Raw genomic sequence first — 19,216 nt, forward strand, 5'->3', positions numbered from 1 at the left:
TCTCTCCTTGTCAAGCTTTGTGTTACCATCCACATTTGCTAATGTTCAATCTTGTCTACTGGTCTGTCATTCATTCACAAATCACCTCTATTATCTGTTTCTCAAGCATCTTCTCTGACAGAACAAGCTCCTGAAGCCATATGCATGGTTCTTCCCCTACTGATATTTAATGCCCTCTGAAAAACTCACCTCTCCCACGTCGCTTACAATTAACTGAGATTACTTGTCTATAAAAAACAAAAAGCGCTGTTTTTGTTATCTTAACCCCCTATTAAATTTCTGTTATTTTACAGGACCTTAGTAGATGCATTTGAGAAGAGATGCATGAAGTCAGGAATGGGCTCTACAGAATCATTAATAAAATGAAAATAAAGAACATAACATCCCACACATGTATATAAATATTGCTAGCAATGATGATGATTATGACAGCGTTCAGTTATAACCCCACCGGTAAACTCATAGCTTCTTAAGCCTGCAAAAAGTACCTTTAGTTCATCTATTGATGACTTCTACCATTAGATCATTTAGTGTGACTTCCTGTCATTGAATTTCACTTCAGAATCCTACATCAAGCTTTCTGGAGGCCAAACACTGCACCACAGGCCTTAAATCAGGGAGATATCGATACATCACCGTTTCCTGAGGCTCCTGAAGTGGCAGAGAATTGATTAGATGTGCCCAAGTTATCCTCTCAGAAAACTTATGCTGCAGAGGCCATTCCTTCTCAATCTTTGCTGATCACAGTCTTTCCCAAAGCTTTACCAGTTGGTGGGTATGACCTTCAGCTTGTAAGGAAGAGACGCTGAACAAATATAGAGGGACCAGACTGGCAATGAGAATCAGAGACAATTTGTATTTTTCTCTACAGGAATTCCTCTCTGCTTCTCATCACTCTACCAAATAACCAGACTTATCTCTGCTCCACTTTTCAATAAGCTGAGCAACAGGAGATAAATAACTTAAAATTTTCAAATCTCCTAAAGTCATAATTTTTATTTAGGTCTAAAACTAAGGCAAATGAATGCATTCACTCCCCAAAATTTATTATGGGTAACTAACCAAATACACATGGTTACACAGTCAAACAGAAGGGCTAAAAAGGCTCTTTTAAAAAATATAGTTAATTCTCAAAGAGAAACATGTTGTTTATTACATGGACGAGGATCACTACTCATTTTGAAGACATATGAAATAAACAAAGGGTTACTGATTAGCAACAGCAGCAGCAACTCTGGTCAGGAAATGTCTTAAAATATTAATAACCGTATACACCTAGATGAAGATACAATATCACATCTGCTCAAGCCATTATAAAGTCATAGCAATACATTTGTATTGCACACTTACAGTTTTCCTGCTTGTCTCCTTCCTGTTCCCCATCGATTCTGTAATGCGTTGGCATTGCTGAGCAAGCTCTTCGGAAGTACAACCGAATACAGTTTCAGAAGCTAAAGAGAACAAATAGAGTCTGATTTAGCTTGCAGTAATGGCAATAAAAAAACCCAGGAAAAATACCTACTGAAAGAAGTGTTTTTCTATGGAAATCTTAGCCATGCTCTTCTTTGGTTCTGGGGAAGAATGTCAATATTGAAGTAGCTTAACTGCTTGGAAATATTTAATTCTCTTGAGTGTGGCTTTGTAAGAGATCTAGAATGTCCTAGCTAATAAATGTCTCAGGTCAAATTAAATAAATCAGGGTGGCAGCATTGTAATGGTTTCATTTTATAATCTGCATATAAACTTAGAGCACTGCAGTAGACTTACTCTGATTTATTTATGCCTGTACCAACATCCATCCATTTAGCATCTCACAATTTAATCAAGTTAGGAAACCAAACCCCTGCATGCTACGTTACTTTTCATTATACAGCTTAGGAGTATGTTCAGCCACAGTTTCTAAATACTACCCTTTTCAGGGTACCTGAACAGATCTGTAATACCAGTGATGGCCTTCTCGTGAGTTGGTGTGAAATTAGACAGCAAGTGTTTAAAGGCTGGGAAAGAAAGTTGCTCAATGTTTTGTGGCAAGAACACTGAAGGGAGGAGAAGCTGCCAGCAAAAGAGGAAGCAAGATCATGGACATGCCCATGTGTGTGCTGAGCATGGAGCGGGCTGTAGCTTATATGGTTGATTTCCCAGGGTACACAACCGTTACGACAAGGTGCTCTCTTCACCTCGTTGAAAGGTGACATTCAGTACCTGCTGCCACACTTTTGCCTCTACCCTGCTGAATCCATATCTGAAGAGGTAATACAGCATTGACTGTGTTCACTCAACAGGAGCTTTAATGTAATTCACAGAGAAAAATCAAACAGGATTGGACGTAATGGAACAGTACACAAATGGGAAGAGAAATTCTTAATATTCTTAGTGTTTGGGAGGTAGGATAGCACTCTAAACATGAAAGATGTGACTAGGTTATAAAATTAAGAAGTAAAACCAACAAGGCAGTTAAAAAAAGAACAGTTTGGGGCACGTTTAAGGCCCGGCGGCTAGAGATTCATGCTAACTGCTATGCGGTTTGTTCAGTTTCCATTTCCAAGCTCTAGATGCCCCATCAGACAAGACCTGTCCTGAAATATTACCACCTCCCTCCATTTACCACATTTTACAAACAAGTCAGCAACAACAAAGAATTCCCATAAATTCCATTCCTGTAGAACCCACAAAGGCTAGAGATTATGCTGGGAAATGATAGCCACTGAGACAAAACAGCTTCTTCAAATAAGCTGTGTCAGATCTATTTCAAACATATTCAGAGCTGGCAACCCACCTCTTCCTAGACTCTCTTCCAACACCATGAACTGGGAATTATTTCTGACTTTATGCTTACTTGCAATTTTGGCATCTTGATAGATACATCATGGAATTTGTTCTGTTCTTTCTCATATTGTTTGTTGACTCACATTGCCTGAATTTTTGCTACAGCACTTACATTTCCAGAATAGTCATACCCTAAGAATCTGTGCAGAAGTCACCTTTTCCTACATCTTCCCAGAGGTTTGGGCTAGAACTGCCAGTAACTCACTCCTTCCTCCTTCCCCACTCCATTTGTTTGACTTCCTATGACTTTTCTTGTTAGTGAAGGGGTTCATCCTCACGAGCATCCTTGGGAAGCAGTACTCCTGCACACTAGAAATGCTAACTAGATAGTCTGAAAATAGTCCATTAGGTTTTTGCACTATCACCTGCTCATTTTTATGCAGATTTTCTGAGAGAAATGGGGGTAAGGTTCTGCATGTCCTAAATGCCAAAATACATTGAAAGATAATGGTACCATTGAGAATACCATGTCTAGAATGCCGTATCATGTAAAGTGCAATTTTAATTTCTTGATCACTTTCCTCAGTCTCATGCCATGCAAGGTGGCCAGTTTTTCAAAGCTTAACTAGATATAGTCAGTCAGGACATACTCTGCATATTTTTATTCTTATGTTGTAGTCTATCCAGTTACAGTAAACAAATTCGTCGTTACCATCATCCAACACTGGTAGCATTTGAAATGTCTTCTGCAGCAGCTCATTGCAAAGACATTCGGGCACTAGCTTTCTCCTGGAGCTTATATCAGAAAGCAGCTTCTGTGAAGTTGTGGTGGATGCGTTCATAATAACCATACCTTACACATTCTCCCATAAGACTGAAAAGCTAACAACAGTTCTGAGTACTGTGATAGGGCAGATGATAGCTTTTTCAGACACAGTTTCACAGATTCTGGAAGGGCCTCTGACTAATCTGAGGCCACTACTATAATGCAGATTATCAGACTTATATTTCATCTTTGCTTTACCTTTTTTTTTTTCTTTTTTCTTTTTTATGATCTGTTTTTTCAGGTAAGTAATAGGCATCAGATGTTACCCATAAAAATCTCATGAGAACAAAATGTATATAGTTTTTAGGACATTATAAGCAACGAACCATGAAAAGGCCTAGCAGCAGGGAGAAGAGGGATTAAGGAAGAAGCTGGCATTGTCCAACTGTGGGATAAACTATCTGTCTTGCACCTCAATGATCGTGCAGCTAGATAGTTAACTTGCATTAACATTCACTCTGCTCAAAAAATGCATGCTTCTGGGGATGAGAACATTGCTGGAAAAATGCGTGCTTTGGAGGGTGAGGACATTGACTTCCTTTTTATATTTGCTATTCTAATTATACTGTCCCGATTTCAAATTAAAGACACAATGGCTTTTGCTATTCCATTATGTAATTATAGATTTCTGTAAACATTCTTTCCTTTGTTGGTTTGCTCTGTGCATGGATTTTTTTTAAATACATAAAGCAATCAAAATAAATTCTGAAATCAAAACAAAGAGAAAACAAATGGCGCCTCAGATATTCCCTTAAAAAATAGCTCTCTGCATCATCCTCAGGCACTTTTGTCATCTGTTGCTATAATAACCACTTTGATTACACGAACACTCACCAAACTGTGCTTGGCTCACTATAGGGCACTTCCCAGCAGCTAAATTAATAGCTCTAAAGTACTGCTCGTTTCCAACTCAGTACCAGATTTTGTCCTATCATATCAACAGCCACGCAGCCAAGAAACTGAGCTTTCTTGCACATGGTCTCCATGGTGTTTATGTGTTTCTTCCCCAAACAGACAGATGCAGATTAAGCAATGCATGTCAATCTCATTATGAGACTGTGAAATGTGCAGAAAGTTTGTTACACACTCATGCAATCATACACATTGTGAACATCCTGTTTATTTGGCCTGTTCTCTGATGATTGGCTGTGGTGTTTCAGCGCATTACTGACAGCTGGGAATTGCTCCAATGGAACATGCTTTTCCTATGACAAAGATCCAGAGAGCAGCAGTAACATGTGTCTGCCCATTATTTCAGCCATACAAAAAAAAAAAACAAAACACCCAAACAACCCCAACAGAAAAAAAAAAAAACAAAAACAAAAAAGACCAGCGCAGTCCTTCCAAATGAATAGCACATTGGTTGTCTGGGCTGTGCTGGAGCACCGCTAGATGGGCCCTCGACGACCTTTGGAGGCCATCTGAGATAATAAATCCTCAGCCCCCCAGTTCCGGAATGCTTTGGGCAAGGTCAGGATGGCAAATTTCCCACTTCCACAATATCAGATGTTACGGTAATTCCTTTTAGCTAATGTGTAAGAGCAAAGGAATGTCTTCAAACCTCATCTAGGCCCTGTGGAATCTGTTGAAAATGCATGACAGCTGCGGGCTTTGGCTGGGGTCTGCCTGTGAATATATGAGATTTGGAAACCTTTCAGACAAGGAAAGGAGGGAATGACTGTACATTCAATGTGTACCATTGGTCTCCCACCCTCCCTTCCCAGCCCCATTTCACGCAACATAGCCGTATCACAGCTCTACGGTCATGGCTGTCACGCATTCTTTACGACTGAGTGTTGCGGGTAACGTCCAGCACGCAAAAATACAGATGTGCATGCGCGTACACCTACAGACATGCACACAAATGAAAGGGGGGAGGAAAAAGAAAGATGGATTTCCATAAGGTCTGAGAACAGGAAATTGAGTAGCTCACCCATTTTTTTTATAAAATTGGCAGGGAGCAAAGAAGTAAGCAACTAAGCACTAGATTGCTGCTTGATGTGTCCGGATGCCCAAGGTGGGAAGGATTCCCACATGGATTCTCTTGTTACCTGTTCTCCAAGAACCCAGGTGAGAGACCAGATCATGCAAAAGACCATGGCCCCCTCCCACATCCTTATTTTCACGCAAAAGATCATAGCCTCTTACACACCTCTTTTCACATCACTATGCAAAAAGGTTCAACACCAGCTAGCATATTTATCCTCTTTGCAGTCTTGTGCTTTCCAAGGACTTTATAGTCTTGACTTCTCTGATTTGGTCCTCAGATACGAGGTCTGCAGTATGCATGGGAAACTCTGGTTGACATGTGCATAAATTACCAAGATACAAGGCAAGGAAGGATCAGAACAATTGCCTTAGAGAGCTATCCCCACTATACATAGCTTTTTCAACCTGTAGTTAACAGCCCAGACTAACACAAGCTTTTGACTAGTCTTTAATTACTTCAACAGTGCGAGAAAGCTCCTAGCACAAGGGGCTTCTTCCAACAACGTCAGTATTCCACACAGTGTTTCATAAACTTTATTATATTGCATACTGCCATGAAGCCACCTGCATATACAGTATGTCCATCTTTTACACTGGAAATAGGAAGAACCTGCTTTACGTGCAATAATAGCTGCTACAAATTGTTATTACTGCTAGTATAAAATGAAGTAAAAGAACAGATCCAGCAATATCTGGATACAATGCACCTGATGGTGAGAGACTTGGAGCAAGTGCTTTTCCCAGATTCCAAAAGGGGTCTTTTGTTTCCAAAAGAAGCATCAAAAGGACTGGTTAGAGAACTTGAAAACAGACCTCAATAATGTGTGGGACTGTCATATCTGAGACACGGCAAAGAAAGAAGAGGAATTAGGAAATTAGAAGTATGTTAATTATAAAGATTAAAGACAGCACACTCATGGCTTCTTGCAAGCAGTTGAAAAGCACAGCAAGTCTAAACTTTTCAGCCAAAGACTGGTAACAAGAGATAACCATCTTTAGTAAAATCAAAATATATTGAAAACTTTCTCCATTTTTGTCAAAGGGAGGAGGGCTGGAGAGGTTATAACTTCTCCCAGATTTTCATGGGAGTAGGCGGCAAAACAATTTCACGGCCATTTTCAAGTAAAGGCAGTTGGAAGGACTGATTTAAGCAGAAAGATATAAGAAAAATAAAGTTTTAACTACTTCAGAACGCAGATTCTGAATTGGAGAGCTGTAGCTGCTTTGTTCTACCATATATCTAACAAACACCTGTCTATCTACTTACATATATCTACACAAGGTGCATTTGAAATGCAGGAAAGTGGGATTATCACCCACTGAAAAACAGCGTTGTATTTGATACTGCAAAACATTTCAATCTCCCTGTTTAGAGGTTTATAACCAATATCTACATATTTAATCTGTTCACATTTATGGAAGTCTGGACCTGCAAAGATGTACTTATCCTTATTCCTGTACTGATCACTGTGTTAAATATCACCTCAAATAACTCTACCTTCTAGCACTATACTGGGTTTGTGCTCAGTATGGGTGGAAGCAGACTCTCTGCTGGATGATTATTACCACTTTCTAATTCACCTTTGTTTTCCCTTTCATCCAAATATGGCTGAAGCTCATTTTGCACTGAGGAAGTTTACGTGAGTATTACCAGTCATCCTTGCCTCTTTCCTCTGCTCATGATTCTCTGAGCAAACAATACTCTTTCAGACAAATGAACTGAATCTGTTATTTATTAATCTGCCATTCCTCAGGTGAAGATGCCTGTTCTCCACCCCATGCCACCTTGGATAATCCCTGACCCCCATACCAAACAGGCTTAACATGTTTTAGTTTTAATTCAGAGTCATTGTAAAGGATACTGTAAAATACAGTGCTGGAAAACACAGATAGGTTGTTCTACCCAAGCATACAAAAAATAACATGGTACCATGTTGTCTTGAACCACAGGCATCATTATAAATTGCATACCGCTTTACAGTAGATAAGCCATACTTCCAGATTTTGTATTCATAGGTATATGCTGGAGTTTCTAAAGCTGGGGTCTGTAACCTGAACGTTGACCCACAGCACTGTGATCAGACAGCAGAGTGGTCTCTTGGACTATACTTCAGACATGACTTAGATTGGCTTTGGCAACATCAGGTCATACCTGAAAGTCAGTTCACGAACCAGTGTCATACTACAGGTAAAGGAGTTAAGAGGAGACTCCTCTGTTTTAGCATTACGAAAACGTTTTGTGAAAGACTGTGTGCACAGCACTTGGTTCAAAACTCTGAGTAACATTAGTGACATGAGAGTGAATGGAAATAAAGTGTACCAGGAAAGGAGATACTTGACACATTGGTGCAAGAATTTGCTCAATGACCCTTCACCACTGTCTCTTCCCTTCCTAGCACATCTGGTTCAGAGGGAGGACAAAGACACGTCATCCGGTCTCTTATCTGATTTTCTTAGTTTCTACTTCTTTAGAAGAGTACTGTAAAGTGACATGATTTCATGTACAAATTGCTTACATTTTGCCAGCAAATGCTTAGTCAGGGAGCCACAGACACATAGTGTTTCTTAGTTTATTCCCAGATATTCTTCTTTTGACTATGCACAGAAAATGGACCAGATCATCAAGCTGGAAGGTCCTTATCACTCAACCAGATGGAATTCTCTCCGGAAAGAAAGCAAAATGGGTGGCTCTGAACCCATACAAAAGATATAACAATCATAGGTCACTGAATAAAAGAATTCCCTTCATTCAGTGATCAATAGGCCTAACACACATCCGCCAAGGGAACATCAGGGATAGGATGCATTTTGCAATTGCTATAATCAACATGAATCAACCACACTGATCTGGTTCTCCGAAGCAGCAATGCTTCAGAGCTGATGTAATCTTAAAAACCAAAGACTAATTGTTCATTTGTTATGCCTGTGGATACAGAAATCCTCCAACCATTACCACGGGACAAAGAAACCAAGAGAGATGTGTGCAGAACTGGTACAGCACCAGTCATTTGAAGTTCCATTCGCTTTTCCCAGTTTTCCTGGGAATACGTATATGCAGACCAGTTTTTGCCTTACCAAGATGGTGCCTTTATATACAATCCTTATAAAATATTACAGCAGTCTAAGAAATGAACCAGAACATTACAGCAACACTACTGTAATGGTTGGTGACATTAATGCAGACTATCACACCACATTGTTTTTAAGAAAAAGGGAATGACGGTGCACTAAATCAAGTACAATTCTCTCTTCACTGTGGAAAACTGGCCACACCTTATTAATAGACAAATTCTCCACAGATAATATTAGTCTGTCTGCTGCATTCGACATGGTTTGTAATCCTGACTCTTCTTAATTGAGAGTTTTACCCGTGATTTCAGAGGGGTTTTACCTACTGTCCCTGCTTTTATGAAAACTTCCTGACCCCTGGTAAAGTGCATGAAGAGCCTAAAGCAAAGGAAGAGCTCCATTCTGAATATACTATCAAACTTCAAAAACAGCCTATTTTGAAAATTACAGCTACTGGAAATCTTCTTTTCAGAAGTCTACGGACATGCTATTTTTTTCCTTACTAAATTATCAGCCAACCCCTCCCACAGTCACAGCTGATTTGCTTCCACATTCAAGAATTTTCAACAGAGCTTAATCAATTCAGTAAAAGAGAAGTTGCATTAAAAATACATGGAATTCATGAGGATAAACTTTCTTTGTAGAACCTTCTCAAATAGCAGGGGATTTCTTGTGTGATCAGTGGCTCTTTCAATTATGTCATTGGGGCAGATTCAGCACTTTAAAACAACAGTGGAAACGTAGAGGAAATCCATGTGTTTAGCTTTGTCTCAGGGGAATTCAGCTAGATTTACACTGCTGTCAATAAGATCAGAATTTTGCCCATTGTTTAGATTATGTCATTTCGCAATGGGATAATAACACTAATTCAAGGCATTCACTCTCAAGAACATGTCAAATAATAGATCCCACTACCCTCCACTTTTTCAAACAACGCGGAGCAGAATTCAGCCTGCATACCATTACATAATAAAGACAATTAAAAAAAACCCACACCAGAGAACAGCTATCGATTTAAAATTATATAAGGCTCATATGGAAATACAGTTTCAACCTTAATGCCAGAGAAGTTGTAAAGTGCTTTGACCATGGCAGCCATTCCCCTCTCAACAAGATTATTTTCCAGCAATGGCCTACACAGATTTTAAAGGTAAAGAGAGTACTGAATCTTCAGCTAAGAAATGCTTACTGAATTTCAGGCAATACCAATATTCAAGATATTTCTTCTGCCATGATGACTTCTAAGCTTTTTTTTGGTATTCATCTTCTAGTTTGCATTTAGATAGGGGGAAAAAAAAAAATCTCTGTAATGTGTAAGTAGAAAGAATTTGTGGAAGTCTTTCCAAACTTCTAATTGTATAAATAGTCGTGATTCCAAACTGCATGTAATAATTAAAGTAGCATGTTCCACTTCAGGAAAATCCATTTTTCATATTGGACGTTACCCTTGGTTACGCAGAGTGGAAGAACATTTCTGCTTTCTGTTACATATGCTTTTCATTTGGTATCTAAAAGTGATACTGCCATATGATATGTAAGCAAAACAGCAAGTCGGTGGAAAAAGTACTTAGAAGACTAACATTTAAATCTTTAAGGCCTTCTCATAGCACAACAGGTACCACTTTTAATCAGTTTATCCCAACATCTATTTGAGAAGATTATCTTGTTCCGTCAGCTCCTGGGACCTGTCCACGTACCTGAGAGCAGCGCTGAGAGCACCCTGCCAGCGCAGGCGGCCCCACTTCCCTTTATTTCTTTCCCCCAACTCAAGAACTCCATCCTCTGATTAATCCCTTCATTTCCCTACACTGAGTAGACAAGGCAAAATGAGGGATTTGAAACTGACTGACGACTCGACCCCAAAGACAAATCCTCTGTCAGCCTCACTCAGACATAACGGAGTAAGTGTGAGCAGTCTCCCCAATATACCGGAGATACTGCGTCGTGTGTTTTTCTTCACACTCACTTCTACAGCCTAGCCAGTATCACACAGCATGATTTTCCCCATTAGGCACTCTTAATCAAAACAAAGTAGTCAAACATAAGAGTCTCTTTCCTTCCACTTCACCTGACAGACCAAGTACAAGGAAGCTCGGCTGAGTTAGTGCCAATGAATAATCTAAATATTTTAAAATACATCCTTCATTCTGTTGTTCCCAACTTACTGTCTTGCTTGGTAATCCTTGTTATAAAACCAATACAAAATGCATGCTGTTGCTCTATAGGTCAAGCATACCAAGATCATCTCTGAGCTTACCAGTGGTATAACACAGAAAGAATAAGACTAGAGAGTGGCATCAGGCCTAGAGGCACATGCTTAGCAGGACCTCCTCACACAGAATCCAGCTTCTCTTGACACGAGGTTTCCAAAGGGACCAATTCTCACATCCATTCACTTTTAACTCAGAAATTTTTGTTTGAGTGAAGACTGAGGTAAATTCTAGTAATGGGTTTTCTCTAAGACTTGTCTCACTGAATCAGCTTATTCTCAAGACTACCAATAGCAGATATACATTCTTGTCTACACTGATCTAGCTGTACACCTGACTTGACAAATCTCTTCACATGATCTACAATTGAGTAAAATTTGCATGGCACTGTATTGCATGCATTCCTGTTAACAAACACAATATCTGGGGATGTAAACTATTGGAGAATAATTTAAATTGGAGAACATCTAAAAGATGTGGCCTGCAAAATACAAAAATCCACAACAGCAGCAATAGAACATCCATTGCAATCCCAGAATAAACACGGCAGCCAGGTTTGCAAATTGCCTGCAATTTGCAAAAGGCAAACTTCCTTAGGTAAAAGTACTTACTATTCAGCATAGCTTAGGTTTCCAGTAAGTTGCTCTCTTGAGATCTGCTTTTATAATCATTCCTGTCTCAGAAAGAAATACAATATTTCCAACAGATCTGTATCAGCAAAATCATGTTGTCCACAAAGTTTGACTGGCTGGCTGTAATCTGCATATGCACTGTTTTCAATTGGATTGTGTCTTCTGGGCCTCCTCCATTTGCAGGGGACACAAATGAGAAAATTTTTGATGTATACTAACGGATGTTTGTCCAAGCACCATGAAGCAATAATCCACAGGAGCCACAGAAGCTTTAACAAGGCAAAGTCAAGTGATAAACCAAAGTTTTCAGTGGATTACTGCAAATCCACACCCCACCAAAACTGACTTGGAGCTTTTCATCTTGCCACAGTGATTCTATAAATACAGCATAAATAATGTTCCCTATTAATCCTCTCTATTATGTAGTCCTCCACGCTGTCTCACGAACTAGTGCACTGAGCCTAAAATGCAAGTCTCTAAGGCTGGGGTGTATTTCATGGCTATCTTACCAATTGGTTTGTACTAGTTAGCTTTAGGCTGGGAACCAACCAAGCTCTTTGGGCTTGTTCTCTTGGAAATAAAGAGTTTTGTGGAATATGAAGGAAAAATCTTCCCAAGATCAGGCTGTGTGAATTCTTCTTATAGTCTTGATGGCATAATAGAAAGTCATTAGTATCAGGCATCTTTTCCTTTTCGTAACAGAGCATGATGTACTGTTACTGACAGCTCAACTGAAATTTAGTTTAATCATTTCTTCCTCTCCCTCATAGCACACTGGATGTTCAGATCAAATATCACTGTGAAATCACAGACACAGAAACATGGGAATCCTAGCTAACAAAAATCTGCTTATGGTGCTTTTTTTTTCCCTGCAATGTTGCCATTTTTTAATCATAAAATCATCATAATTTCAAAAGAAAAATATTAACCCAAGTTATTCATGCAGTCTTGCAACAGGTGAAATAAATTATTAAAGTCCTCTTAATGACAGAGTAAGTAGGATCAGACCTCAATAAACTCAGCTGTATCTGGTTTGAGATCATGAGACATCTAAGACCTCATCATCACATCATGATATTGTAAAGGACTTCAACTGGGCCCAGGTAGAAACAAAGAAAAATTAATCTTTTTTCCTCAGGACTAGCATCCTCCAGTATGCCGTACCTAAAGTCCTCTCAGAAAAGCAAACCATCACACAGCACTTGAAAAGATTCAAAATACAGCTACCTTAATATATCCAAGATGATTTCATGTTAGAAGGGTAAGGCTGCTGAGAAAAGATAATATTCTTTATTGTTCCAGATATTATCGGTGGAAAAAGGGGGGCAATGAACAGCAGAAACTTGATCATGCATTTCAGCTATATCAGTAGCTTGGGCAGAAGCTCCCCCCTACACATCTCAGCCTGTTCAGAAGCACAGGGACAGTTCATCGTGCTGCAGGCTCACAGCCACAGAGGTCTTTTCGACAACCCACTAACTCAGAGGGCAGAATAATTCATTCATGGTCCTTCTCCTGCACAAATCGGGCAAAAATCACAATCTGCTTTTCTATCATGTTTTTACAGAAGGAAGTATTGGAAAGGCTGAAAGTATACAAAGATCCAGGTGTTTATTCACCTAATATGGGACAGCAAGTCTGGGCTGGAATTCCCTCTCGAGCAAGCTCACAGTAGTCCTTTGATATACTTTGCTCTTCAGTCTTAATTCAAAAAAAAACAAACAAACAAAACAAAACACCAAAAAAACCAAACCACCACCTTTAGAACAGCATCTCTTTCTGGCCTTCCTTTTTTGGATCCAACCAGGACATTTCAAAGAGAACAGCAAAGTTACGACCAGCTAAAATAAATGAACTATGCTGCATTTTGATCTCATACATTTAGCGGTGTTTCATTTTAATGACAGCAAGGCTGTCACTAGACTCTCTTCTCTGAGACTCAGGAAACTTTGTTAATCTATAAGTTTGGAGAACTGCTAAATAATGCTGAAAGTTAAAGGTGGGAAGGATCCACTAGACTGTTCACTGCTACCAGCATCCATGCTCTGTGTGTTGGGGTGTGCTTTCCTTACTGGTAGTGATAAATGGTGCAAAAGTACAAGTTTTTGTCATTTCCTTAGGCATTCACTCTTTAACAAGAGACAGCCCAGCATTAATCTTTATACAATAGTCCTTTCAAATTTATTGGGGATGAAACCAACATGCCACAAAAAAAATTTAAGAGGTTTCTACATAAATTAACCTATTAAACATAGCAAAAAAAAAAAAATTGTAAACTTTTTACCAGGTTTTAAAATTAGATTCTATATCAGGAATAAGAGTCTTCATTCAGTTGTAGGAAGGTTCAGAGACTCTACATAAAGAGTATCAAATCTAAAGGCTTTTCTTACATATGCTCACAATGGTACAGCACTTATTTCACAGCATTATAAGCAAGTAATCTTCTCAGTTACCAGGGATAGAGGGAGTTTGTGGGTTTGGCATGCAGCCGAACAGGATATGAACTGCAATGCAACAACAGGCAAATAACAGTGGCATTCTCCTCACAAAATCCTTTAGTTCCTGTAGCTAGACCTCATAGCCCCAGAGACTCCCAACGCTTTCATATAGGCATTTTGGAGTTAATAAGATACTTTTGGTTTCATGAGTCTGCAGACAAAAAAATCCCAAACCAAACAAAACCATACAAACAAAAAGGTAAAAAAGTGTCTTCATGCAGGCTCAGCTCCTGTCACAGATAGTCATCACAGATCCCAAAACACGATCACTGTAGCCAGCACTTGGAAAGGCTGCTCACTGCTGATACCCTAGTTCACAGTTAACTCTGTATTTAATTGTGCATGAAAAAACAAAACAGATCCAATGTTTTTACTAGATAATAATGAAAATGCTGCTCAAAGAAAAATTAAAATCCATTTCAATCAGCAAAAGAGCTTTAGGAAAAAAATACAAGGCTGATCCATAACCAGATACTACGGTAGAGAGCTGGAGAGTACAGCTGGCCCCGAGCAGGCATACCCTGTTATGCTCCCAGCTAAAGAAATTATAATCCGTTTATATGCACAGACAATGAACTCTGCAGATAGAGTTCAGACCTTGGGCTTTCAACCCCACCATCACAAGGCCTCCAGATCCCCACTAAAGAAGTAACAGGTTTAGATGCGAGAAGCAGCAGGCTGTAACCACAGAGGACCAGCTGCGAGAGTAATCACATTCACAACAGCAGCATAGAGCTCTTATCCTAAAATATTGTCTTAGATAAAGGAACAAAATTAATTCTGTCCTTCTCTTACTGGGTATTCACTACAACAAGCGTATACTACAAATAAACTCACCTATCTACTGAAATAATGACAGGTGAGGTCTAAAGGGTTCAGCTTTATTTCATATTTGTGTTGTATTACACTTACGTTTCACATCTGTATTGCACAACAACCTTTCAAGGTAAAAACCATTGACAGTGACAGAATTGACACTGCATGTTAATCAAACCAAGGATGTGCATCAGTGCCAACAGGACGCAGTAGTCCTTTACTCAGGGATATACCTCTTTCCCTCCCCCTGCCGTGCCGTCCCCCCCCCCCAAATTTTAGTAATATCATGTCAACACAAATTGTTTTGAACAGAGAGGAAAAAAGTGAGCAAGGACTTTAAAGAGGAACTGAATGATACAACTCTCATCAGATCAGTTTCCCCTTCCAAGTACACTGCACTAGAATCCAACCACCACATCAGCCAGATGCCAGCTTCTTTGTAAAAGACATCATACAAAATTAAACGATTCCACAGAGCTACCAGATTAGGGAATGTAACTTTTCAAAAGTCAGATTCTCTTTTCTGTCCAGAAAATTATGTGCAAATGTGATGTGATAGGAAAGCCTGACTTTATAACATTCATTTCAGATTATGTTACACAGCTTTGTGTCAGTAGTGTATGCAAAATGACTTATGAATCCAAATCCTTATTTACAATGGGATTTTTTTTTAATGGAGATGGGAAGAGAAAAATCAGGAGTGGTTTTGATTTTATGAATTGTCAATGGCCAGGACGTTATTCTGAAAATATAAAATCTAGAAATTCCTAAAAGCTTAGATCCTGCTCCTGCTGATTTGTACTTGCATTTTAGGATTGCATTAAGATGGTTTTTTTTGTACTCAGTGATGGACACACTTCTCTGTATCTACAGAGAAGGTACACTGCAAAAAGTAGGGAAGAAACATATCCTCCTGCTGCCTCCTACCTAGGTATTCAGGTACCCATGAGAGTTTAAAATAATTTCATATCAAGAAGTATGGAGGCCAAGTACTGCATTTTCACTAGAGAAGCTGGGAAAGCCAGAAGACTCTGCTGACTCTCCCTTACACAATGAATATCACTAATACACCTACATAAACTTCTTAAGCAGAGCTGTCCTGAAGGAAATAGCCTGTAAATTAAATTACACAGTCACACCATCGCACATGCTGGGATTACCCTGAAATCAACGCATCTTCGAACCAAAGCCTTGGCTTTGCACATACCACGTGGTGAGAGCACTACCAGAATAATACATCCAGATTTTCTTTGCTTGCTTTTTGTTCTAACAGGAAGGACAGTGGATGAACAACAGAAAAACAACCGAGACATCCCATACCACAGCGCTGCTGAAGGCCGGGTCTTTGTCCACAGCCAGAGCAGGAGAGTGTCAAAAGATGTGATGTTCAGTTGCTGTTCGGATGCTTGCCCTACTTACCAAATGTGCTTAAAAGGCACTTGAGAAGAATACAGCAATACTCTTGGCCTTTCTGCTTTTGGCCTCAGCCAAAAAGAGAAATACAAAGGGAGCCAACAGAAAGCATATACAAGCATTTCACTACCTTACAATTTTGTCCAAAGGCCAGTTACAAATCCAGATAAAGGTGTGGGCTAGCCACCATGTTTACCCCATGTGATTTGTTTCTCCTCACTGTGGGATGAAGGACTCACTAACCAGTCTGCATCACAGGCATCACTGCAGGTATCCCACTGGAATCAAATACCTCATCTCATCAAAACCTGCTTGCAGAGACCAGTAGAGAAAATGCAAGAGAAGCACAACAGGAGGACAGTTTCTTAGGAGAGTCCCATTTTTGTTTGCTTTTTATTAGACACCTTTAAGCATTTCCATGGCCTACAAATGCTATGCTGTCCCTTCTTCATTTAATTTCCCTTTATTCCCACTGACTGGCAGAAAACATCCCACCTATTTTAACAAAAGTCTTAGGACAGTAACATTGATATCCAGAATGGAATCACTTCAAATTCGGGCCACTTTTGGCCATTGCCTGCCAGAAAACAAACGCCTTTCATAATCTGCCCCTTATTAAAACGCTGTAGTTCATTCAGAGAACTTCAGCATTGCTCAGGGTTACTAAAGTTTACTAGGAGTAAACATGTTAATAGATGTATTGACTTTTTTCCCCATAAAACACACAAAAACCAAAACATGAAGATCCCAGAGAATGATAAAAGAGAGTGCTTCAATAAAGGTGGCCGTTTTCCTTATGAAGGGTTGAAGCAGAAACCTCAACCTTCAAAATAATAGAGCTGCAATGTATACACTCATTTTTCAGCTTTGTTTAGCTTGCTTTGACTCCAAGCCACCCCACTGCAAGATCCTTTTGTTTTTTAAACTTTTGGTAATAAAAGAACCATCCATCAGCTGTCAGGAGAGCTATCAGGAAGCAAGTTTCTAATCCCCACTCATGTATCGCAGGCGTTTTCTGGAACACCTGCACTGACAGTTTCAGAAAAACTACTGGGCGAAGGCATGAAGCTTTGAGGGGGCACAGACCAAACCACGCAAATAGCAGCAGTGGCAAAGCCACAGGAATTTATATGTGTGTGTGCGCGCACATGTGTGTATGTGTATTTGAGGACTCTAGACAAATTTGTTCAGGGATCAATCTGGTTTGTGGATACAGCCTTTTCGCCACGCTACCCCGCTGTTTTCCTGGCTTTTGGTAACAGATGATAATTGGATACACTACCCTAGAGTAGGAAGCACATAATACGAGAAAGCTGCTGTTAATTCAACACACAGGTCTCTCCCTGAGCTGGGGGACCATTGGTTATGAGCCTCATTACAGATGACCGGGGGTTGCAATTTGGCACCAGCTTTGGAGATTTTATCATCTGATACTAGTCCTCATATGAACAGAACCAAAACCTTCTGAATGCTTATGCAAAATACAGACTTAGCAAAAGATTCATTTGTTTTTTCCTTTCTTTTTTTTTTAGTGTGAACCTTAGTTTTTCAAACAAGAAAAGTAAATGACAATTTTTGCCTATGGCCAAGGATATGAGGCCCAGGTTTGACTCTGCTCAAATCAAAGCCAAAGTTTCCATCAGTATCACTTTTGGAAAGAGAAGACACTTTAATGTCTCTCTTCCCCATACCACAGGCCAGCTACAAACACACCTCAACAGACCAGCAAATCTGCTTAAGTAGCTTCAAATTGTGGAAAAAATTCAGTAGGCAAATTCCCCATAAAACAACCTGAATGAGAAAACATTAAATAAGATCCTCTACATCATGAAATACTGGAAAAGGAGTGCCAAAACTGATCCCCCTCACACACGTATTGTTACCCTTTTCATCCAGGCTGTGAGGCAAAATTCAAGATAAGGTGGACTGTTTCCAGGAGGAGGAATAACTGGCAATGGAGCCAAGTATCTTTTATGCAATCCTGTTTTAATTACAAAGAATGCACATAGCCCTGCTTTCTTGCAGAAACACAATGTCAGTTTTGTTAGACATTTTTCTTTCAGTCTTGATGACCAGTAGGTAGCAGACTTCTAGATGTTTCTGTTCATGCCTCTGTATGATAGGTTCCTCCAATATCAGGAAGACTAGATACTCTTCTGTACGGCTTTCTTACGTAAAGGAAAGTCTGCTTCTCTACTGACAAGACTGCACCCACTTAGCATGAAGTCTAAGCAGACATGTATTTGGTTAGTATTTTGGGTGCCCCTTAAAATCAGTGGCAAGAAACAGATGTCATGTCAGATGAATGAATTGGTTTATAAGTGCCTATAAGGGAAGTCTAGACTAAATTTCAGTGAGATAAAGCCTACCTTTTTTTTTTTTTTTTGCTCAGCCATGACTGCCAAAGAAGGGACATTACTCCTTCTTTTGGGGATGCTCCCATCAAAACAGTGATGCTGTTAGACTAAGATTCTTTGTCCCTCTCTCAAAAAAGGTTACACAAAGTTAATTGTGTCTGCAAAATAACTGAAAAGTCTTCAATACACAGCAACAACCCGGGATTTCTAATGTCCAGGATATAGCAAACCTTCTGGAGGGAATCATCTGACTGTCATACTAGGATCATGTAGGCTGATATCCTGTCTCAAATTGTTATTTGTGGTGCAATCTACCTCCCACAAAGGTCAGTATACCTTTATACTTTGGCTTCTCTGGGAAATAGGTAAGAGAAAATCAAGAGGAATATGAAAACATGTACAACAACATGCCAGGAGAAAAAAATATTACCTGATGTCAGAAAAGCTAGAAAACTGATCATTTTTATTCTTCAGCTATAATATAAATACTACAAATACACTATATAAAAATAGGCACAGTGTTGGGCTCCAACTCTTTCATGAGTTAATTACAGAAAGTGAGTCTTCTGCAGAAATGGGCATTTCCTCTCTCCCTAATTACGTGCCTATAATGCCTATAATTACATGCACTACCCCCAGA

At 39.5% G+C, this 19,216-nt stretch overlaps 1 long non-coding RNA gene across 2 annotated transcripts in view; it reads right to left on the reverse strand.

Annotated features, from left to right (window-relative positions):
- LOC127015770 (uncharacterized) overlaps positions 1-19,216 on the reverse strand; it is a 272,322-nt gene that overhangs the window by 111,774 nt on the left and 141,332 nt on the right. For both annotated transcript variants that reach the window (XR_007766374.1, XR_007766373.1), the window contains exon 3: positions 1,351-1,451. This is a non-coding gene — a long non-coding RNA (uncharacterized LOC127015770). The remainder of the gene's footprint in view (positions 1-1,350; positions 1,452-19,216) is intronic.

Source organism: Gymnogyps californianus, chromosome 4, assembly GCF_018139145.2.
Source record: "Gymnogyps californianus isolate 813 chromosome 4, ASM1813914v2, whole genome shotgun sequence".
Taxonomy (NCBI): domain Eukaryota; kingdom Metazoa; phylum Chordata; class Aves; order Accipitriformes; family Cathartidae; genus Gymnogyps; species Gymnogyps californianus.